Consider the following 24,344-nt stretch of genomic DNA (forward strand, 5'->3'; position numbering starts at 1 on the left):
CAGACACCAGCACCACAGAACCCACAAGCATTCACCCAAGCAACACCCAGATGCAGACATTCCAACAGTCACTACCACCTCTGTGTCCCCCTCCTCCTCGTCTCCCTCCTCCCTCCCTGTGACGTCTACACTCACACCTGCATGCACACCACCATCAGCCAGTGCTTCCATCACCAGCACACCCTCCAGTACAGTCCGCACACGTGCAGTCACCACCCCCACTACCATTTACACGTCCCCTGTGTCCTCTCCCACTGTGTCTGTCACCCCCTCTTCCAAGACACACAAACGCAGGCAGACACCAACCCAACAGCCATCCACCTCACGACAGCCTCCAGCACAAGCACCTGCACCCAAAGACAGCACACCTGACTCTCCTACAACCACATCCTCTTCCTCCACTCCCATCACCACTACTCCTACCCTTTACCTTGGTCCTAAAAAAGTTTTCCTCGCTAATCTTAACCTCTTTCCCTCCCCTGACCCACCCCCTCCATCTGCAAAGAGTCCCAAGAGCACCTCAGCCACCACCAGCCCAGCTTCGAGTGTCACTGTGGTGCATGGGTTCTGGAGTCCACCCTTTGCCAGCAGTGACACTTCAATCAGCAGCAAGGGGACAGCCAGCCCCCCCCCAGGCAAGAGAACCAGGAAACTAAAGGGCCGCCGTGAGAGGACTGACACGGCTGCCCCCAAGGAGCAAAGTTCGCCCACTTTACCAGCCACAACATCTAGGGGAGGCAAGGGCCCGAGAGCCCCATCTAAGGAGCGAAAGGGCAGCAGGGCGGAGAAGTCAGCCAGCAGGAGCGCAGAGCAGGAGGGCCCCACAAGCCCCATCCCGGGTGTTAGGGAGGACACCAAAGGGCCCAGGACTCCGTCACCGAAGGGTCCAGCAACAGCACGGTCGGAGGGCGACTGAGCAGGGAGTCCAGGCCAGGTCTGGCTCCCTTGACTTACTGGACGAGCACCGCTGAACAGGGCCCCGCCGTGCAGAAGAGCACCGCTGAACAGGGCCCCGCCGTGCAGAAGAGCACCGCTGAACAGGGCCCCACCGTGCAGAAGAGCACCGCTGAACAGGGCCCCGCCGTGCAGAAGAGCACCGCTGAACAGGGCCCCGCCGTGCAGAAGAGCACCGCTGAACAGGGCCCCACCGTGCAGAAGAGCACCGCTGAACAGGGCCCCGCCGTGCAGAAGAGCACCGCTGAACAGGGCCCCGCCGTGCAGAAGAGCACCGCTGAACAGGGCCCTTCCTGTCAAGCACCGCTCCGCTGGGCACCGCCGTCTCAAGCACCGCTCCGCTGGGCCCTTCCTGTCAAGCACCGCTCCGCTGGGCACCGCCGGGCACCGCCGTCTCAAGCACCGCTCCGCTGGGCCATTCCTGTCAAGCACCGCTCCGCTGGGCACTGCCGTCTCAAGCACCGCTCCGCTGGGCCCCGCTGTCTCAAGCACCGCTCCGCTGGGCCCTTCCTATCAAGCACCGCTCCGCTGGGCCCCGCGTCTCAAGCACCGCTCCGCTGGGCCATTCCTGTCAAGCACCGCTCCGCTGGGCACCGCCGTCTCAAGCACCGCTCCGCTGGGCCCTTCCTGTCAAGCACCGCTCCGCTGGGCCCGCCGTCTCAAGCACCGCTCCGCTGGGCCCTTCCTGTCAAGCACCGCTCCGCTGGGCACCGCCGTCTCAAGCACCGCTCCGCTGGGCCATTCCTGTCAAGCACCGCTCCGCTGGGCACCGCCGTCTCAAGCACCGCTCTGCTGGGCCCTGCCGTCTCAAGCACTGCTCCGCTGGGCCCTTCCTGTCAAGCACCGCTCCGCTGGGCACCGCCGTCTCAAGCACCGCTCCGCTGGGCCATTCCTGTCAAGCACCGCTCCGCTGGGCACTGCCGTCTCAAGCACCGCTCCGCTGGGCCCCGCCGTCTCAAGCACCACTCCGCTGGGCCCTTCCTGTCAAGCACTGCTCCGCTGGGCACCGCCGTCTCAAGCACCGATCCGCTGGGCCCTTCCTGTCAAGCACCGCTCCGCTGGGCCCCGCCGTCTCAAGCACCGCTCCGCTGGGCCATTCCTGTGAAGCACCGCTCTGCTGGGCACCGCCGTCTCAAGCACCGCTCTGCTGGGCCCTTCCTGTCAAGCACCGCTCCGCTGGGCCCCGCCGTCTCAGCACCGCTCCGCTGGGCCCTTCCTGTAAAGCACTGCTACGCTGGGCCCCGCCGTCTCAAGCACCGCTACGCTGGGCCCTTCCTGTCAAGCACCGCTCTGCTGGGCACCGCCGTCTCAAGCACCGCTCCGCTGGGCCCTTCCTGTCAAGCACCGCTCCGCTGGGCCCCGCCGTCTCAAGCACCGCTCCGCTGGGCCCTTCCTGTCAAGCACCGCTCCGCTGGGCACCGCCGTCTCAAGCACCGCTCCGCTGGGCCATTCCTGTCAAGCACCGCTCCGCTGGGCACCGCTGTCTCAAGCACCGCTCCGCTGGGCCCCGCCGTCTCAAGCACTGCTCCGCTGGGCCCATCCTGTCAAGCACCGCTCCGCTGGGCCCCGCCGTCTCAAGCACCGCTCCGCTGGGCCATTCCTGTCAAGCACCGCTCCGCTGGGTACCGCCGTCTCAAGCACCGCTCCGCTGGGCCCCGCCGTCTCAAGCACCGCTCCGCTGGGCCCTTCCTGTCAAGCACCGCTCCGCTGGGCCCCGCCGTCTCAAGCACCGCTCCGCTGGGCCCTTCCTGTCAAGCACCGCTCCGCTGGGCCCGCCGTCTCAAGCACCGCTCCGCTGGGCCCTTCCTGTCAAGCACCGCTCCGCTGGGCACCGCCGTCTCAAGCACCGCTCCGCTGGGCCCCGCCGTCTCAAGCACCGCTCTGCTGGGCCCTTCCTGTCAAGCACCGCTCCGCTGGGCACCGCCGTCTCAAGCACCGCTCCGCTGGGCACCGCCGTCTCAAGCACCGCTCCGCTGGGCCCTTCCTGTCAAGCACCGCTCCGCTGGGCCATTCCTGTCAAGCACCGCTCCGCTGGGCACCGCCGTCTCAAGCACCGCTCCGCTGGGCCATTCCTGTCAAGCACCGCCCCGCTGGGCACCGCCGTCTCAAGCACCGCTCCGCTGGGCCCTTCCTGTCAAGCACCGCTCCACTGGGCCCTTCCTGTCAAGCACCGCTCCGCTGGGCACCGCCGTCTCAAGCACCGCTCCGCTGGGCCCTTCCTGTCAAGCACCGCTCCGCTGGGCCCTTCCTGCATGCACTGTTAACGGTTCACTGTGCCCACCATGCCTCCTCCTTGACCAGTGGAGACTGTAATCCACCTGATGGACTGTGGCTTTGCACTCCCCAGGATGGAACAGTGGGCAACCCACCTACTGTAGAAACTTGAGAGACTGTGGCTTTGCACTCCCCAGGATGGCACAGTGGGCAACCCACCAACTGTAGAGACTTGAGAGTCTGTGGCTTTGCACTCCCCAGGATGGCACAGTGGGCAACCCACCTACTGTAGAGACTTGAGAGACTGTGGCTTTGCACTCCCCAGGATGGAACAATGGGCAACCCACCTACTGTAGAGACTTGAGAGACTGTGGCTTTGCACTCCCCAGGATGGAACAGTGGGCAACCCACCTACTGTAGAGACTTGAGAGACTGTGGCTTTGCACTCCCCAGGATGGCACAGTAGGCATGGTGGCCCCTTCGTGGATCTGGCGTCGTGGACTCATGTGGCTGTGGTGCCCCCCCCTTCCCTTCCCCCTGAGGTGCCTGTAGTTTTGTCATCAGATGCCCCTGCAGTGTTGTCTCCAAAGGACTCAGGTCTCCTGTGTGGGCTTTGCCCTTGTGTTGTTACACTTTGGCCCACGGACACTTCGATTTTCTTTTGATGTGCAGGACTAATTGCTTCGGTTATCCATTGCAATGTATATAGAATTATTTTTATATTGATTTTTTGGCTAGTTGACCAATACTTTTCAGAGCCTATTTTGTACATAAATTTGTATTCACAATTTAATTATGTCTTTGCATTTTTCAGGGGGGTTTGGGTGGTGTCACTGTGACTTGTTGCTCTGCATTGGTGTGTACATATTTGGGGGGGTGGGGGTCGCATATGTGTGTGCCGTAACCTTTCCTCCTCCCCCCTCCCGTGTGTCGTAGGTGCAGTACTCACCGTTGTCGTCTGCGCCGGCGTTCGTACTCGTGGTAGATGAGCAGGTAGACGAGAGCAGGTAGGATGTTTAATTCGGGTTCCATGCTGTCCTCCTTCCTCGTGGAGTGCGTAGAGGTGAGCGTTTTTCCGTTCGTAGTCTGTTTCCGCCGTGTTTTTATCGGCGGGGCTCCCGCCCCGGAAAAGGTGGCGGATTGGTGAGTTATGATACTGTGGGCGGTACATTGTCTGCCGCCTGTCTATTGGTGGTGACTGCCGCGCTGTTTGTCTGTACCGCCGTGGTGGTCGGAGTGTTAAAGTGGCGGTCTCTGTTGGCGGTTCCCGCCAGGGTCAGAATTCAATTTTTTGGACCGCCAGCCTGTTGGCGGGTTGGCCGCCGCTTTATCACCGACCGCCAGGGTTAGAATCACCCCCATAATGTCACCTTTGAGCACTCAAAGCACACCATGAGAAGAGGACAGAGGAAACCCTGTAGATGAGAGGAATTGGGCAAACATATTAGAGAGCGTGCCTCAGGTGTCAAGGAACTCCAGATTTAAGCTGTTGAACTTTTACATATTACATAGAGCAGAACTAAAACCCAGACGGACCAATCGGTTTTTCCATATAGAAAATACAAAATGTCCAGGATGTGGTGAAATGGGGCTGAGTTTTTCCATGTGCTCTGGTCCTGCCTGAACCTGGGTACCTATTGGGAAGACATTGGCATGACAATCATGGATATTATAGACAGAGAGGTCCTCTGTGAACCAGGCTATTGCCTTCTGAGCAACTTTCCACACACAGCAAAAACAAAAGTCACAAGTAGGCTTCAGGACTTAGATGCTCATTATGAACCCGCCGGTTCAGACTTCCATGCCGGCCGCGGCGGAAAAGACTGCCACCGTTATAGCAGTCTGAACCACCATATAATAAACAAAGAGAGGGCCGTCTGTGGTGGCCCTCCGCCACCGCCAGGCTACTGCTGACAGGCAGTCTGATGATGGTGGATTACATTATCTGACAGGGCAGCATTGCAAGCAGCGCAGCCCTCTGGATAATGTACCCTGTTTCCCCCAGCCTTTCCCTGGAGGGTTCCCCTGCCAGGGAAAGGCTGGTGGAAGGGGTGCTATGGAAAGACAAACAGCGTGAATACAGCGGTGTTTACCGTTGTGTTCATAATGACCCCCTTAGCTTTCATACTGGCCAAGAGAGAAATCACTAGGACCTGGGAATCAATGCGAGGTCAGCAATAAGGAGACAGGAATTAGAAAGATGGGCTGACTGTGAGGGGTTGCTGCTCTGAGAGACCAGACATGGGCGGTGATCCCTTGAGGTGGCAAGGGCATGGGAAAGATTGGTACAAGGGCTTAAACATCCAAATACGCACCTCACTGATTCACTTCCAAATACTCCATTAGAGGGTCCATTTATCAAGGGGGAAGACTATGGGGGAAGGATGACCGCGTAGCCCTGCTGTGTTTTGTTTGGATTGAACCCCAAAATATGTACAATCCCATCTATTCCCACCTTATGAGAACACAGTGCACATGGTGGGCAACAGGTGAGATGGGAGGGGGTAGTTGTTTAGCAAGACTCACATTGCTTTGGATATAGTGATTTAGGAATATGTGAAGATGTAACACAGCATACATAACATGGCTTGCAGCTTTTGTTTTACACTGTAAAATCAATAAAATCTGCTTTAAACAAAAAAAAAAGAGCCCATAGTAACCACTTGTTTCCTGTTCTCTAAAAATGATTTGGCATGCCCACTCAGGGCCTTAGATGTTAATGTCTGTCAGGTGTTGTAGTAAGATATCATGCTATATCATACAAGTGTCGCAAACATACCCAAGACATTCAACACTGCATTGGATCCTTTGTCAAGCATAAAATGTTTATTGATTCTGAAATTTCCAAGAGATCAGACTCTGTGGAGTGCTGTGGTCTAAATCCTGATTTGAAATGATGAAGTAGTTTGGACAATTCTAAATAGCCCACAAGGTGGCAGTTAACTAATTTTTCCAACATTTTGACCAGGGCAAGGAGTAAGAAATTAGGTCTAAAGTTAGACAAGATCTTAGTGTCGACACTTGCTTTCTTAAGCAGAGGTTTGACAATCATTTGTCACAAAGGCCAATGTTAATGACTGACTTAGAATATAATTCAAATTTGGGTTGATGGCATCAATAGCTTTTTTTTGTAACAGATAGAAGGCAGGGATCTATGGGGAAGCCTAATTTACAAAGCATAATAGCCCGTTTGGATTTTTCCAGTTTAATGGTTTTGAACTCAAATAGAGGTGTCTCATTAAGAGGTGTCTCATCTAGGGCCAGATGTATGAAAGCATTTTGCATTTGCAAAAGGTGCGAATGCCCGTTTGCGAATGCAAAATGCCATTTCAGCATGTATGAAATACATTCTGAACGCAATTTTAAGGAATTGCTAAAATAGCGATTCCTTAAAATTGCGACCCTGTTTAGAGAGTCGCAAATTGCGACTCTCTAAATTAGAAATCGCAAATAAGGATTCCTTATTTGCGATTCCTTAGCACATGTATGAAGCAATTCCTAAATGCGATTTTGGCATTTAGGAATCGCTAATTACCACCGAGTTGAACTTGGTGGTAACCATGTGCAAAATTTTAAAATGCATTTAAAATGCATTTTTAAATTGTACATGTAAAGCACACATGCCCTTTTGGCATGTGTGCATCTTACATGTCCCCCCAAAAAATGTTGGGGTGCAGCAGAAGGGGCCTTAGGACCCCAGCACCCTGGGGTTTTGCATTTCCAAAATTGCGATTTCTGGTTCAGAAATCGCAATTTTGGAAATGCAAAAAATTTGCAGATATTGGCCAACAGGCCCATAGGTGCGAATGGGGCCGGTATCGCAATTTGCGAATCGGTAGTAGCATTTGCGGTTTTTAAGAAATCGCTATTACCGATTCGCAAATGTGATATATGGCACTTTGCGAGTCGGAAATAGCGATTTCTTAAAAATCGCTATTTCCGAATCGCAAATGGCCTTGATTATACATCTGGCCCCTAGAGACTTCCTAAACATCTTCACTGGCAGCGTACTAAAAGTGAAACCCACTTGACTGGCTCCAGTCTTCTTCTCAAAGGAATCCCAAGCTTGTCACAGAATTCCTGAGAAAAATCAGGATGAGGAGTGCAAGCTTTTGGGTGACTGAAGTATTTAGATATTTGAAAGGTAAAACAAATCATTCTCTGCTGATCAATCTACTGGCAAGGTACAATTTCTTAGCCTCTTTAATAGATTTGTGGTACACTTTTATGGCTGATTTGTAGCTGTCCCCATCTTCCTGGGAATACTTGGCTTCCTATTTCCACTCTAACTGTTTGCAGGTCAGTTGTTCTTTCGCTTGGGAGGAAGAGAACCAGGGGGCAGAGATTTTTCGTTTTTTCCAAAAACAGACGTTTAGAGGTCCTAGATTGTAAAAATTCATCGGTGAGCCAGCTGTTAAATTTGTCTGAGTCCTTAGCTATATCCCCTGTACTTAATGAGGAAAAACACTTAAGATGCCATTGACAGTGGTAGGTGTAGCCTCTGCATTGGGTGCTCTCTAAGTGTGAGTCCTTTGTCCATATCATTACTTGGTCCTCCTTTTCAGGATAAAAGAAAGAAAAAAGTGTACAATTGTCCTGGGTGTCCTGTATGAAGTTCTCTGCTATGGAGAACTCAACAGAGCAGGAATAGAAGCCTGCAGGGAATGTCACAAGACACTCCTACTAGTCCGCCCAGAACCCCACACCTGGTGAAGCTTTTCAGGTGTACTATTGGGAGTATTGTACATATACTAAAAACTCATCAAGTTGCACTTGGTGTAAATTTTCATACAGGTGTAAATCTACAAGTACAGATTTATGACTTTATTGGTGAATTTTAGTTTTTGGGGTGGGGTGGGTGGCTGGGGGTGATTATGGTTTAGGGAAGGTGAGGGGGGTCAGGGTTTAGGTTTAATGGGTGGGTTGGGGTGTTTAGGTTTTAGGGGTGGGGTGGGGACTCAGGGTATTTTTAGTTTTAGGGGTGGGGTGGGGCTGGGGGTGATTGGGGTTTAGAGGGGAGGAGTCAGGGTTTAGGTTGAAGGGGTAGGTTGGGGTGTTTAGGTTTTAGGGGTGAGGGTGAGGACTCGAGGTATTTTTAGTTTTTGGGGTGGGGTGGGGGGCTGGGGATGATCAGGGTTTGGGGGACAGGGTTTAGGTTTAAGGGGTGGGTTGGGGTGTTTAGGTTTTAGGGGTGGGGGTTGGGGTTGTGGTAATTTTGGTGGTGGGGGGCTGGGGCAGTTGTGGGGATGGGGGGGTCGCGGTAATTTTTGGGGGCGGGGGTTTAGAGGGGAAGCATGCTGGAACCGTGTATGCTGATCGCTAATGGCTTTACAAGGAATGCGTTTACAATGGATACATCGTTGTAAACGCATTTGTGGTAAAGGCATTAGTGATTAGAACAAGGTTGTTGTTCCGACCTCGTTGTTGAGCCATGGGTGCTTGAAGCACTCCTGGTTCCGACATATAACCGTTAGATATATGTATTTGATTCTATTATCAGTGATTTTGATGAGTAATTTTCTCCAAAGGTGTGCATAGGTATGCTAAGATACAAGTTCTCCATAGGAGGCAGGAAACTGATGAAAACATTAATGATTATGTAGCAGCACTAAGAACATAATCGCTAGATTTGCACATTTGGACCTTTGCAAGAGGATTTAATAAGAGATCAGGTAGTCATGCATGTAAATGAGTCATCTACACAGGAAAGACTGTGGATAAATGGAGATTCTAATTTACAACAGATTTTAGATATTGTGAGAAAAGCAGAAATGTCCAGCAGAAGTGCTATCGTTACACAAACAGAGACCAAACAAGATGAATGCATAAGTAAGGTACACAATAAAAGTGATGGAAAAAAAGGAGAGAAAAAACAGGAAGTAGATACAAATTGTTTAAAAGACATCTCTAGTGAACATCTTAGGTGTTTTAAATGTGACAGTAAATCACTGCATTAAAACAAAAGCGTTCAGTATGTGGCATGGTAGGACATTTTTTAAAAGTGTGCAGGAAGAAAAATAATCAAAATGTTAAATTTGTAGATGAAAGATCCAACAAGGATGATTTCCAGTCATTTGACAGGAGAGAAGATGACACATTTGTACTAAATATTAAGGATAGTGAAGACAAAGGGGGTCATTCTGACCCTGGCGGTCATGGACCGCCAGGGCCGGGGACCGCGGATGCACCGCCAACAGGCTGGCGGTGCATCCAGGCCAATTCTGACCGCGGCGGTAAAGCCGCGGTCAGAAAAGGGAAACCGGTGGTTTCCCGCCGGTTTTCCCCTGGCCTGAGGAATCCTCCATGGCGGCGCTGCAGGCAGCGCCGCCATGGGGATTCCGACCCCCTTACCGCCAGCCTGGTTCTGGCGGTTTTGACCGCCAGAACCTGGCTGGCGGTAACGGGTGTCGTGGGGCCCCTGGGGGCCCCTGCAGTGCCCATGCCAATGGCATGGGCACTGCAGGGGCCCCCTAACAGGACCCCACCAAGATTTTCAGTGTCTGCATAGCAGACACTGAAAATCGCGACGGGTGCAACTGCACCCGTCGCACCCTTTCCACTCCGCCGGCTCCATTCGGAGCCGGCATCCTCGTGGAAGGGGGTTTCCCGCTGGACGGGCGGGCGGCCTTCTGGCGGTCGCCCGCCTGCCCAGCGGGAAACTCAGAATTACCACGGCGGTCTTTTGACCGCGCAGCGGTAGACCCCCAAAGTTTTTAAATGTGGATAATGACAAGATCAAAAAGAAACCTGTATGTGACGTGACAATTGATGGAGTTCAGATTCAAATGTATGCTCATTCAGGTTCCCCTTACTATATTATAAATGAGCAGATTTAGTATGACAAACGTGTGGAAAAATTTGGTAAAAGGTTTAACAGTCCTGATATTTCTCCAGAAGGTTATTCTGGAGAAAGAATTGAATTATTGTTTTTTTGCAAACTTGTGTTTAAATTTAAAGACAGAACAAGCTTGTGTAAATTGTATATTGCCAGGAAAGGTCCCTGGGGTTTCAAATGGCAAGACCAAGGAGCGCTTGCCATTATTCTGGACCCACATAGTCCTGAACCCTTATGGTAATTGATGAGAGTGAACAAATAAGCAAATTGATTTGTGAGAAGTTTCCTAAAATTTTTAGTGTTGGTATTGGCAAATTGACTGATTTTGCACCTAATATTGTACTTCAAAAAAGATGCTGTTCCTAAAATCTTCAAGTTTGGAAACATACCTAGAACAGTCAGGAACGAAGCAGAAAAGAAATTGAATAAATTGTAAACGGAAGACATAATAGAAAAAATAGGGTCATCTGAATGGGTTTCTCCTGTTGTGGTTGCCAGACTTTTCGGATTGCAATATTCGATTATGCATTGATTTACACTATTTGAACAACAATATACTTGTTGACCAATTTCCTCTACCTCACATTTCATAGATGCTTTTTGCTATTAATGGCACAAAGGTTTTTACTACCATAGATCTGTCTGCTGCCTCTCACCAGATTGTATTACAAGAAAGTTGTAAAAATGACACAGCTTTTTTCACTCTGATTGGCTGTTACCAATATAAAGAATGCCATTCGGACTGGCTTCAGCTGCTGCAGTTTTTCAAAGACTTATGCATTCTTTGCTTGGTGATTCAACAGACGTTCAATGCTTCCAAGATCATTTTTCTATTTATGGAAAAGATAAAGCTGAACATGATCAAACATTTGATTGTATGTTAAGCATTCTAGATAAAAGAGGTTTAACAGTCAAATTTTCAAGATGTAAATTTGCAGTAAAATTTTTACATATTTGGGTCATTGTTTAGAGAAAGCAAGGAATAAAACCCAAACCTGATTTAGTGCGATACGATTAGCTCTTGAACCAACCTGCAAAGATGGTGTGAGATCATTTCTTGGTCTCACAGAATTTAATTCAAAATATATAAGGAATTTTTCATGTAAAACCATCCAAATAAGACAATTACTCAAAAACAAAAACAAATTTTACTGGAGTAAGGAGTGTAGTGGAGAATTTGAAATTGTCAAATCAGCTATTGCTAATGCCACTGCATTGTCAGAATTTGATACAAATTTACCCAGTATCCTTACTACTGATGCCAGCTCAAAATAGTTGTTGCTGATGAATCTATAGTCACTTATGCTTCAAGGTCCATCATGGATAAGGAAGAGAAATATTCAGTCACAGAAAAGGAGATGCTAGCATGTTTGTGGGCTTTAGAGCATTTTAGAGCTTTTGTGTGGGCCAGACTGTGTGAACTGAGAAGCGACCACAAATCGTTACTTAAACTACTCATAACAAATGGTATGGGCAAAGCATCAGCTCGAATAGCTAGGTTGTCCATGAGACTCTGGGATTTTGTTTACAAAATTGCTTATGTTCCTGGTAAAGATAATGTATCAGCTGATTTTCTATCCAGTATGCCACTACAGATTAAAGATGACATCAGTAGTGAATGGGATGAATTCTTATAAAAAAAAGCCAAGGACTATTTTAAAAGAGTAAGTATGAAGCATCGCACTAAATCATTATATAACCGTAGTGGGAATGGCATAATTGAACGTTTCAAAAGAGTGCTCAAGGGTGCCATTCAATCTGAAGGAATTGCGAATGATAATTAGGAATTAAAAGTACACAAAACTGTCTGGATGTATCGTAGTGCAATCACTGAAATGATAGGATGTACCTTTTGAGATTATGGGGGAACAGTCACAAGAATTAAAGGTAATCCCTCATGGTTAGTTGAGAATCCTGAATTCACAATGGACTTGGATGCTGTGAGGCACAAATTGGAAGACACTCATAATTATTATATATCAAAATTTGATCAGAAGAGAGATACTGAAGGTGGAATCGTTCATTTTTGGTGCACTGGATACCGAAGCGCCGCATGATTATTTGAACGCGGTCTTCTGAGGATTCTTTATTCTATATTGAAAGTTGCCTTTACACGCTACGGAGTGGAGCATTTAGCAGATTTTTGGTACGGCAAAATAAGGATATTCAAGATTAAGTCTGATGGTTTTTGTGATACAAGTTCTTTGAATTATTGTGAAAGCCCTGATGAAGTCTTTGAGAGTATTTATCTCATAGGACGAAACACATGTTTGCTGTTGTTGCATTATGGATATTGTTTCCAAGGACGGCTTCTGTTGCCCTGATGGACTTTTTATTTCAAGATTAAACTGAATCTTTGCTCACATATCCGGGTCCGATTTGTATTTGATGATTGTGAACAAAACATCAAGCTCTGACATAAAACATACATGAAGGATTGAGTTTTGATTCATGAGTGCCCTGACATCTGTTTATCACTGAAGGTGGAATCAACATCAACATCGGGATGTTGGTCAAAGAAAAGAAGCCATGAAAAGTTAAGGGGAGACTAGGTATGGTTAGATTGCAGGGTAAGGATTTTAGGGTATTGTTATGATCTATTAAATGAGGTGTGGGTATTTTGGAGTTACAAAGAATAAAGGGATTAAGCCAAACATGAATTCCACTTAGTGTAGGCTGTAACTCCAAGAGAGGAGGAATGGTGAGGATTTAGAGTAAGGAGAGGGTAATTCAAAAGAAAACAAGAAGAAGCAACAGGTTGACCTTTTAAGTCAGGGAGAAATACAATAAGAGAGATTAAGGAAAACATGTATGCAACTTCAAGTCTGCAAGGAGGGAAGGGAGGTAAGAAGGGTATACTTTGACAGAATACAACAGTATGTGCATTTTAAGTTAGAGTCAATTTTTCATGCGTGGTTTAAGAAGTATGGAGAAGGCTGTAGGAGGCTGGCCTGGCTTATAGTGGGTACCTGATGGTATTTACACCTTGTGCCAGGTCCAGTTATCCCTTATTAGTAGATTAGTAGTGTTCTATCAGCTTAGGCTGATAGAGGTAGCTATAGCAGAGCAGCTTAGCCTGAACTAGGAGAAATGCAAAGCCCCTACTATACCACTTATATCATAGCACTATATCATAAGAAACACAATACTCAAAGTTCCTACAAATAAAGGTACTTTATTTTAGTGACAATATGCCAAAAGTATCTCAGAGGATATACTCCCTTAGGAGGTAAGTAAAATACACAAAATATACACACAAACCAAAATCAGCTAAGTAAACAGTTAGAAAAGTAGTGAAAACATTGTAGAATACAATAGGATGCAGTAGGAGACAATAGGCCTAGGGGCAACACAAACCATATACTCCAGAAGTGGAATGCGAACCACGAATGGACCCCAGGCCTAGTGTAGTGTGTAGAGGGTCACTGAGAGTGTAAGAAAACACTAAGGGTGTCCAAGATAACCCACCTCAAGAACCTGAAAAGTAGGAGTAAAGTTACCCTACCACCCCAGAAACACTGTAAAGTCGTGATAGGGGATTCTGCAAGGACAACAACTGACTGCAAAGCACTGAAGATGGATTCCTGGACCTGAGGACCTGTAAAGGAAGGGGACCAAGTCCAAGAGTCACGCAAGTGTCCAGGGGGGGCAGGAGCCCACTAAACCCTCGATGAAGGTGCAAGAGGGCAGCCTCCGGGTGGAAGAAGCTAAAGATTCTGCAACAATGGAAGGTGCCAGGAACTTCTCCTTTGCACAGACAATGTTCCACGGTGTGCTTGAGGATGGAGAGTTGTTTCCACCCAGAAAGACTGCAAACAAGCCTTGCTAGCTGCAAGAGTCGCGGTTGAAGAAAATTGGGGCTGCCTGGGCCCAGGAAGGACCAGGAGGTCGCCCCTTGGAAGAGGAGACAGAGGGCACTCAGCAAGACAGAGAACCTACACAGAAGCAGGCAGCACCCACAGAAGAACTTGAACAGGCATTCAAGAAATCTGAGTACCGCGGTTGTCTCGACACTACAAAGGAGGGTCCCACGAAGCTGGTGGTCAACTAAGCGGACTGGCTTGTAGTGAGTACCAAGGGGTACTTGCACCTTGCACCAGGCCCAGTTATCCCTTATTAGTGTATAGGGTGTCTAGCAGCATAGGCTGATAGATAATGGTAGCTTAGCAGAGCAGCTTAGGCTGAACTAGGAGACGAGTGAAGCTCCTACAGTACCACTTAGTGTCATATGCACAATATCATAAGAAAACACAGTACACAGTTATACTAAAAATAAAGGTACTTTATTTTTATGACAATATGCCAAAGTATCTTAGAGTGTACCCTCAGTGAGAGGATAGGAAATATACACAAGATATATGTACACAATACCAAAAATATGCAGTATAGTCTTAGAAAACAGTGCAAACAATGTATAGTTACAATAGGATGCAATGGGGACACATAGGGATAGGGGCAACACAAACCATATACTCCAAAAGTGGAATGCGAACCACGAATGGACCCCAAACCTATGTGACCTTGTAGAGGGTCGCTGGGACTATTAGAAAATAGTGAGGGTTAGAAAAATAGCCCACCCCAAGACCCTGAAAAGTGAGTGCAAAGTGCACTAAAGTTCCCCAAAGGACATAGAAGTCGTGAAAGGGGAATTCTGCAGGAAGGACACAAACCAGCAATGCAACAACAATGGATTTCCAGTCGAGGGTACCTGTGGAACAAGGGGACCAAGTCCAAAAGTCACAAGCAAGTCGGAGATGGGCAGATGCCCAGGAAATGCCAGCTGTGGGTGCAAAGAAGCTTCTACTGGACAGAAGAAGCTGAGGTTTCTGCAGGAACGACAAGGGCTAGAGACGTCCCCTTTGGAAGACGGATCCCTCACGCCGTGGAGAGTCATGCAGAAGTATTTTCCCGCCGAAAGACCGCCAACAAGCCTTGCTAGCTGCAAATCATGCAGTAAGCATTTTTGGATGTTGCTGTGGCCCAGGAGGGACCACGATGTCGCAAATTGCATCAGGAGAGAGAGGGGACGTCAAGCAAGACAGGGAGCCCTCTCAGCAGCAGGTGGCACCCGGAGAAGTGCCAGAAACAGGCACTATGAGGATGCGTGAAACAGTGCTCACCCAAAGTTACACAAAGGAGTCCCACGTCGCCGGAGACCAACTTAGAAAGTTGTGCAATGCAGGTTAGAGTGCCGTGGACCCAGGCTTGGCTGTGCACAAAGGATTTCTGCCAGAAGTGCACAGGGGCCGGAGTAGCTGCAAAAGTCGCGGTTCCCAGCAATGCAGTCTGGTGTGGGGAGGCAAGGACTTACCTCCACCAAACTTGGACTGAAGAGTCACTGGACTGTGGGGGTCACTTGGACACAGTTGCTGGATTCGAGGGACCTCGCTCGTCGTGCTGAGAGGAGACCCAAGGGACCGGTAATGCATCTTTTTGGTGCCTGCGGTTGCAGGGGGAAGATTCCGTCGACCCACGGGAGATTTCTTTGGAGCTTCTAGTGCAGAGAGGAGGCAGACTACCCCCACAGCATGCACCACCAGGAAAACAGTCGAGAAGGTGGCAGGATCAGCGTTACAGAGTTGCAGTAGTCGTCTTTGCTACTATGTTGCAGTTTTGCAGGCTTCCAGTGCGGTCAGCAGTCGATTCCTTGGCAGAAGGTGAAGAGAGAGATGCAGAGGAACTCGGATGAGCTCTTGCATTCGTTATCTAAAGTTTCCCCAGAGACAGAGACCCTAAATAGCCAGAAAAGAGGGTTTGGCCACCTAGGAGAGAGGATAGGCTAGCAACACCTGAAGGAGCCTATCAGAAGGAGTCTCTGACGTCACCTGGTGGCACTGGCCACTCAGAGCAGTCCAGTGTGCCAGCAGCACCTCTGTTTCCAAGATGGCAGAGGTCTGGAGCACACTGGAGGAGCTCTGGACACCTCCCAGGGGAGGTGCAGGTCAGGGGAGTGGTCACTCCCCTTTCCTTTGTCCAGTTTCGCGCCAGAGCAGGGCTAAGGGGTCCCCTGAACCGGTGTAGACTGGCTTATGCAGAATTGGGCACATCTGTGCCCAAGAAAGCATTTCCAGAGGATGGGGGAGGCTACTCCTCCCCTGCCTTCACACCATTTTCCAAAGGGAGAGGGTGTAACACCCTCTCTCAGAGGAAGTCCTTTGTTCTGCCATCCTGGGCCAGGCCTGGCTGGACCCCAGGAGGGCAGATGCCTGTCTGAGGGGTTGGCAGCAGCAGCAGCTGCAGTGAAACCCCTGAAAAGGCAGTTTGGCAGTACCAGGGTCTGTGCTACAGACCACTGGGATCATGGGATTGTGCCAACTATGCCAGGATGGCATAGAGGGGGCAATTCCATGACCATAGACATGTTACATGGCCTTATTCGGGTTACAATTGTGAAGCTACATATAGGTAGTGACCTATATGTAGTGCACGCGTTTAATGGTGTTCCCGCACTCACAAAGTCCGGGGAATTGGCCCTGAACAATGTGGGGGCACCTTGGCTAGTGCCAGGGTGCCCTCACACTAAGTAACTTTGCACCTAACCTTTACCAGGTAAAGGTTAGACATATAGGTGACTTATAAGTTACTTAAGTGCAGTGTAAAATGGCTGTGAAATAACGTGGACGTTATTTCACTCAGGCTGCAGTGGCAGGCCTGTGTAAGAATTGTCAGAGCTCCCTATGGGTAGCAAAAGACATGCTGCAGCCCATAGGGATCTCCTGGAACCCCAATACCCTGGGTACCTCAGTACCATATACTAGGGAATTATAAGGGTGTTCCAGTAAGCCAATGTAAATTGGTAAAATTGGTCACTAGCCTGTTAGTGACAATTTGAAAGAAATGAGAGAGCATAACCACTGAGGTTCTGATTAGCAGAGCCTCAGTGAGACAGTTAGGCACTACACAGGGAACACATACATATAGGCCACAAACTTATGAGCATTGGGGTCCTGACTAGCAGGGTCCCAGTGACACATAACAAACATACTGAAAACATAGGGTTTTCACTATGAGCACTGGGCCCTGGCTAGCGGGATCCCAGTGAGACAGTGAAAACTCCCTGACATACACTCACAAACAGGCCAAAAGTGGGGGTAACAAGGCTAGAAAGAGGCTACTTTCTCATACAACCCCCCCCCAAACGAAGGACAATAAGGCTAACTTGGCCAGTTGAGACTTTATTGTCTAAGTGGTGATAAGTAGAGAGTAGCTCTGCAATAGACTGGTTACTCCCTTTATCATCCACTATATGGTTACCTCCCTGTGGGGATGTAAACCACCCTGTTTGAAGTTTTTTAGCTAAGCAACACTGTGAAGATGTATTTTCAGAGTTTCTATTAGTAAGTTTTAGTTTAGAGCAGTGGGAATTGACCACTGAACCTATTTGTAGTAATGGAAATGCCAGACAGGGATGCTGTCTCAGAAAAGCCATAGCTGGGCAAGAACTTTGTCCATATGGCTGGAAGAGAGAACAGGGATGCTGTTTCTCTTGAGTTGGAGCAGGGCAGGGATGCTGTCCTATGAGCTCCACACTGGGGCAGGGATGCTGTCCTAAGTGTTGTGAGGCAGTGCAGGGTTTCTGCACTAAAGTTTCTCTGGGAGGGTTAGAGGGATGCTCCATGTTAACTAAAATGGTGCTCTTTTTCTCACCAATGTTAGTTATCCCACAGAGAGGTACTTCTACCTCAGGGAGTCCAGCTTTGCTAGCTGATGATTCCCTTGGAACAGGTGCCACCCCAGGAGAGGTTTCTCCCACCACAGGAATGGTATCCTGAATGGTAGGGTGGTTAGGGGATACTGTGATACCCTTTTTACCTGTTGATGGAGAGGGATCCTGAGTTTTCAGGCCATCTCTCCTTTGCTTTTTCATTTCAGTAGAAATGAGAGGGAACAATTCCTCAGGGATGCCCAGCATGGCTGCATGGGCATAAAACTCTACATCAGCCCAACCTGAGGCCTCTAGGTCATTACCTAAGAGACAGTCTACAGGTAAGCTAGGTGATACCACCACCTGCTTAGGGCCAGTAACTCCACCCCAACTAAACTGAATTATAGCTAAGGGAAGAAACTTAGTGGAGTTATGGACATCAATAATCTTATACTGTTGTCCAATGATGTGTTGATCAGGGTGCACTAGGTTTTCAGTCACCAAAGTGATACTGGCACCTGTGTCCCTGTAGGCCAAGGCCTCAATACCATTTATTGAAACTGTCTGCCTGTACTTATCCATTGTAAGGGGACAAGCAGCCAGTGTGGCAAGGCCAATGCCACTAGGTGTGACAGAAACTGTCTTGGGAGCGACTACCCCAGTTTCTACTATGGACCCATAAGTGAACCCAACTACACCCTTAACTTGACTGTTGCCAGCAGTCCCACCACTAGTACCACTACTGCTAGGGGCACTAGAGCTTGATGTATTAGTGGTGGTAGGCTCAGGGGGTTTACCTGGACATGACTTATCCCCTGGCCTATGGCCTCTATTTTTACACACAAAGCACCAAGGCTTTTTAAATTGTGTAGGTTGAGAAGAAGAGGAAGAATTTGTTTTATCCCCACCCCCTGAAGAGTGTTTAAGATTTGAAGTGGGATCTTTGGTTTTACCCTTATCCCCATGCTTATCTTGAGATTTTTCACCATCTTTCTTCTTATTGTTCTCTTTGTCACCCCCTGTATGAACTTTTCTGTTCACCCTTTTTCTGACCCATTTGTCTGCCTTCTTTCCCAATTCTTGGGGAGAGGTCAGATCAGAGTCCACCAAGTACTGGTGCAACAAATCAGACACACAATTATTAAGAATATGCTCTCTCAGGATCAAGTTATACAGGCTGTCATAATCAGTAACTTTACTGCCATGTAACCACCCCTCCAAGGCCTTCACTGAATGGTCAATGAAATCAACCCAGTCTTGTGAAGACTCCTTTTTGGTCTCTCTGAACTTTATCCTGTATTGTTCAGTGGTTAAGCCATAACCATCCAGGAGTGCATTCTTAAGAACTGTAAAATTGTTGGCATCACTTTCTTTCACAGTAAGGAGCCTATCCCTACCTTTTCCACTAAATGATAGCCATAGGATAGCAGCCCACTGCCTTTGAGGGACATCCTGTACAACACAGGCCCTCTCAAGTGCAGCAAACCACTTGTTAATGTCATTCCCCTCCTTATAAGGGGGAACTATCTTATGCAGATTCCTGGAATCATGCTCTTTTGCCGGATGACTATGGGGAATACTGCTGCTGCCACCATGAGTTTCTAAACCCAACTTCTGTCTTTCCTTCTCTAGTTCTAAAGACTGTCTATCCAAATCCAGCTGTTGCTTTTTAAGCTTCAGTCTGGTTTGTTCCACCCTCAACTTATTGAGTTCCCTCTCTAACAATCTGTCATCAGGGTTGGTGGGAGGGACATTCCTAGACACAGAAGTATGATGGGAATGAACAGAAGGAGACCTGTCCCTTACAGAGGGCACCCTAACAGCTTGGCTGACAGTGTAATGTGAGAGCACATCATCTGTATGATGTGACTCCACCTCAGTACCAACTATGCTAGACTGTCTAGTAATGGGCAGGCTAAGAAGTTTCTTTCCTGAATCTTTTCCTGGGGGAGTCCCTGGATCAGATTGGGAACCATTAGCTACTTTTTCAACAGATGGGGCACTTTTAGCCTTATCATGTTCTCTAAGCATGTTAAGTAACAATTCCAAGGAAGGATTCTTCCCTACACTCAAACCTCTTTCTACACAGAGACTCCTTGCTCCTTTCCAGCTAAGGTGGTCATATGCAAGTTTGGACAGATCAACATTTTGGTCTGTGCCAGACATTTTTAGAAAGAGTTAAAGTGATAGAAAAAGAGAAAAAAGTTTGTCAGAGCTTTTTAGGAAGACAGAAAAAAAAACTTTTTAAACTTTTAAGAACTTTTTGAAAGTTTAGAAGTACTTTTTGTGGTTCTAAAAATTCTGGACCCATGTAATTTACTTTGCCACAGCAGTACGATTTTAGTATCAAAAGACCGATAATGACTAGTACACTAAGCATGAGCATTTTCGCTCAATTCCAGCAGCGTTTTCACCTCGAAATCGCCATTTTCGTCCTGCACTCGTGGCTCCCATTTTATACACGGCAGCCATTTTTAAAAGTTGCCCTCACATAGGCTTATAATACAGTCAGATTTGATTCCAAGGACACGTACACCTTGATTGACTTTTCTCTGACCTGGGCAAGCTGGAACCATTGCCTCAGGCCAAACCTGTTTGGTCAGTCCCTCTCCCAGTGGCCGAATCAGATAGCATCAAGGCACACCATGCCATAAAACCCTTATTATCGCTAACACACCCTGTCTAATCTTGCTCACACCTGCACCTGCTCTTTTCTTCTTCTTACTTTACGAGGGGGAGGTGCCCGTTTTTATTGGGGGTCCACACTTATCTGATGTAAAATACTAGGCCTTGCCGGGTAATTTATTATGGGTTGGATGACATGAAATATGAGGTTTCATCATGACACTGTTTTTTCCTTTGTAGTGAAAACATGTGAATGACCAACCAAAATTTCAAGAATGTTTGCCTGAAGCTTAAAAAACTGTATATAAGGAAACCTGATTTTGCATTGACACACAGGCCCTCATTCTGACCTTGGCGGGCGGCGGAGGCCGCCCGCCAAAGTCCCGCCGTCAGGTTACCGTTCCGCGGTCGAAAGACCGCGGCGGTAATTCTGACTTTCCCGCTGGGCTGGCGGGCGGTCGCCTTCAGACCGCCAGCCAGCCCAGCGGGAAAGAGGCTTCCACGATGAAGCCGGCTCGGAATCGAGCCGGCGGAGTGGAAGCTGTGCGACGGGTGCAGTTGCACCCGTCGCGTATTTCACTGTCTGCGCAGCAGACAGTGAAATACATGTAGGGGCCCTCTTACGGGGGCCCCTGCAATGCCCATGCCAGTGGCATGGGCACTGCAGGGGCCCCCAGGGGCCCCGCGACCCCCCCTACCGCCATCCGGATCCCGGCGGTCCGACCGCCGGGATCTGGATGGCGGTAGGGGGGGTCGGAATCCCCGCGGCGGTGCAGCAAGCTGCGCCGCCGCGGAGGATTCAATGGGGCGGCGGTACACTGGCGGGACCCCGCCAGTGGTGCCGGTCCGACCGCGGCTTTACCGCCGCGGTCGGAATCCCCATTGGAGCACTGTCGGCGGTGCTCCCGCGGTCCTCCGCCCTGGCGGTCAAAGACCGCCAGGGTCAGAATGACCACCACAGTCTCCTGAGAACATACAAACCGTGCTGTTGTACTTCTAGGACGCTTGTTACTTGGTTGCAGCCAATAAATTCGATCTTTGACTTCACCTAGAAGACTCTGAGTTTCTGTGGTCTGAATCAGGAAAGTACCCGAGGTCTTTGGGTGTACCCTGGCACCGCTGGGTTACCGGATCAGTACCGGTTCTAAAAAACCCAGTACCGCAGTTGGCGCCCAACGTGGGGCGATACCAGCGGTACCGGTCCAAGCCTGAGGTCCGTGAGGAGCTTCGTGTGAAAATTCTGAAGGAAAGGCCGCCACTTCATCGACCCCTGCATGTTGACGTGGTCCGAAAGTCTTTGCTGCGAGGTTCCCCGCTTCCCGACGGCTACGAAGGACTGCTGCCCTGGCTATCGCCCTGATTTGGACCCTTGATGTTTGGTAGAGCGAAACGATAAGACGAGTCTTCTGGTGACATCATCGATATTTTCAGTTAAGTATCAGTGGAGCGTCTCCCAGTCCTTAGTTGGACACTTGGTTTGGTCCTTAGTTGGACATTTGGTTTGGTATCCCTTTGGGATCACTTTGATTTGGAACTTGCAAGTACCAAAGCCGAAGGACTCGTGTATTCACGAGACTATCGTAAACGATAATCCTTTGAAGTTTGAAGCTAGACTAGTGAGCGAAGATGCCTGGTCTTAGCAGACTTGGAAATTTGTTTTGTCTTGGTTGTAAAAGGGACTCCCGGTTGGAGGACTCATGTCCGGTTCCTCCGATTGGAACTCCAACCTATGAACTATATGTGAAGCACGGAGTAGGCCCCATCACATATAATGAAGTATGGATCCGTTACACCAGAAAAGATGGTGTTTTAAAATGGCCCCAAAATGGTAGCTTTGACACAGAAATCTTAGATAACCTCGAAATTAGACTTTTTAAGAAGAAAGCCCGGCCGGCAATGTTTGATTCTTTCCGCTTATGGCGTAAGGAAGCCAAGCAAAAGGAAATTAAATTAGCTAAGAAAAATAAGAGAGAAAAAGGTATTTCGATTATGCAAGCTGCTATACAGTTTAAAGATAACGAAGTAGAACAGTTGAATGAGCAGTTGCATAGGCGACATAAAATGACAGTAGATAAATGCTATCCAGTTTTGCCGCCTCTTCAGCAAGATGCAGCAAAAGACTCTGAAAAAGATCCCCTAATGTCGCATTTGCTAAGTTCGCCACCACCCTATGCGCAGAATGCCACGGCACCTCCGCAACCTCTAGTTGCACAACCAGTGGTTGCATTGCCTCCTGCTCCTCCCCAGCACCCACCAGCTATTCTTCAGTTGGTTCCTATTCCTCCGGTGCAGCCTCCTCAAGGGCCACCGGCTTTGACATCTGCTCTGCCTTTACTTCCTACAACTTTGACTACTATAGCGACTACCACTCCTGGTATTGTTTCTGACACTGCTTCTGTCTCTGCCTTGTCTCATTCTGTTTTTCCTCCTGTTCATTTGTCAACCTCTCCCTCTATCCGTCAGAGAATGACAAACACTGTGACTAATCTTTTATCCCCTCTCTTTGGGTCATTAGCTACGACCCCAGTTTCAGAGCGTAAACAATTGCGTAGCCAATTGCGTAGCCAATTGCCTGATGGTATGGAGAAAGAGACACTGAATTATTTGGCGCATAAATGGGTTACTGAACCAGCGAGATATGAACTAGAGTCTGTTATGGATGTCTTCCATCAGTGGGAAGAACCGAAACAGAGATACGTTTTTGAAAAAATGTGTACTTTTCTTTCTGAGGATTTAGAGGAAAATGGTTTGGAGCCCAATCCGCCTAAGTTGTGTCGTGTACGGTTCGATTTTGCGAAAGGTTTGATTGTGGGTTCAGATGTCGAGAAAGCAGTTGCGATGTTATTGTTGTTTAGGACTGAAGGTGTTTCCAGGTTATTGTTTAAATATGATTCTTCTGCTAAAAAGAAAGGGAAACAGTACCCCATGAGAGAAGTTCCCCCACAGTGGAGGGAAGGGGACCCAAATGCTAATCCACCTGTCCTGCCTCATTTCCAGCGTGTATGGGTACACGTTCCATGGAAGCGAGCTGAAGTTTTAGCCCTTAAGCAGACATTGCCTGATCCCCGTAAGAATCCTACAGGGGATTACAAGGAATTGTCACAGACTGCGGGGTTTGCATTATGAATTTAGCTGACATAGACATGTTATTTGGGAATGTTGTTCCACAGCCTTTATGGGGAAAGATTCGCCATACAGACCATGCGCAAGAGTTAGGTGACACATGGGCTAATATTGCTGCTGCAGATGCCTGACAAATTGGTGATGCTAAACCTGAGCCTTTAGTGACAGAGCTTCCTGGTAGGATTATTGATTACATGAAAACTATAATGCCTGCGATGCGTGTAAACTGGGATAAATTGTCTGCATGTAAGGAAAAGAAAGAAGAAACGGTATCAGATTTCTTCACCAGGTTTGAAGAAACGTTTGTGGACCACAGTGGTCAAGATATGAGCACGGAAGGTGGTCAACGTTTGTTCGTCGATAAATTTGTGCATAATCTGCTTCCTGAGTTGTGTAAAAAGTTAAAAGACTCAGAAAGTTCTTGGGCAGTTTCCTCTTCAGCACAGATATTGGCTACTGCACAGTACTACGAAAATAGAGATAAAGATGAGAGAGATAGAGTAGAGAAGAAAACAAAAGAATTGAAAACAAAGGTTCTGTTACAACAAGCGTACCCGCCACGTGGTGGTCAGAATAGTGGTGCACAGAACAACTATCAGAATAACTATCAGCCCCAACCGTTTCAGAGAAACTCGCAAAGAACCGAGTATGCTCAACCACGTATCCCAGTAGGTCCCAATCAGTGTTCATATTGCAAGGAAGAGGGTCATTTCATGTATAGTTGCCCTGCTTTGCTACAGCGCGCAAATGGTACTTCCGGTTTAAGAGGTCGAGGTGTTCCACAAGCACCTAGAGGAAGAGGACGTGGATATGTTCCCCAGAGCGTGCGCCCATTCCTCCCTCAAAACTCAATGAACAGATTTGATCAACAGGTTAATGCATCTGGTAGGACGGCTCAGTACTATACTGATGATTACTATACAGAGGATGAGCATTTGGACAGTAATG

This window comes from Pleurodeles waltl, chromosome 7, assembly GCF_031143425.1.
Source record: "Pleurodeles waltl isolate 20211129_DDA chromosome 7, aPleWal1.hap1.20221129, whole genome shotgun sequence".
NCBI classification, from domain to species: domain Eukaryota; kingdom Metazoa; phylum Chordata; class Amphibia; order Caudata; family Salamandridae; genus Pleurodeles; species Pleurodeles waltl.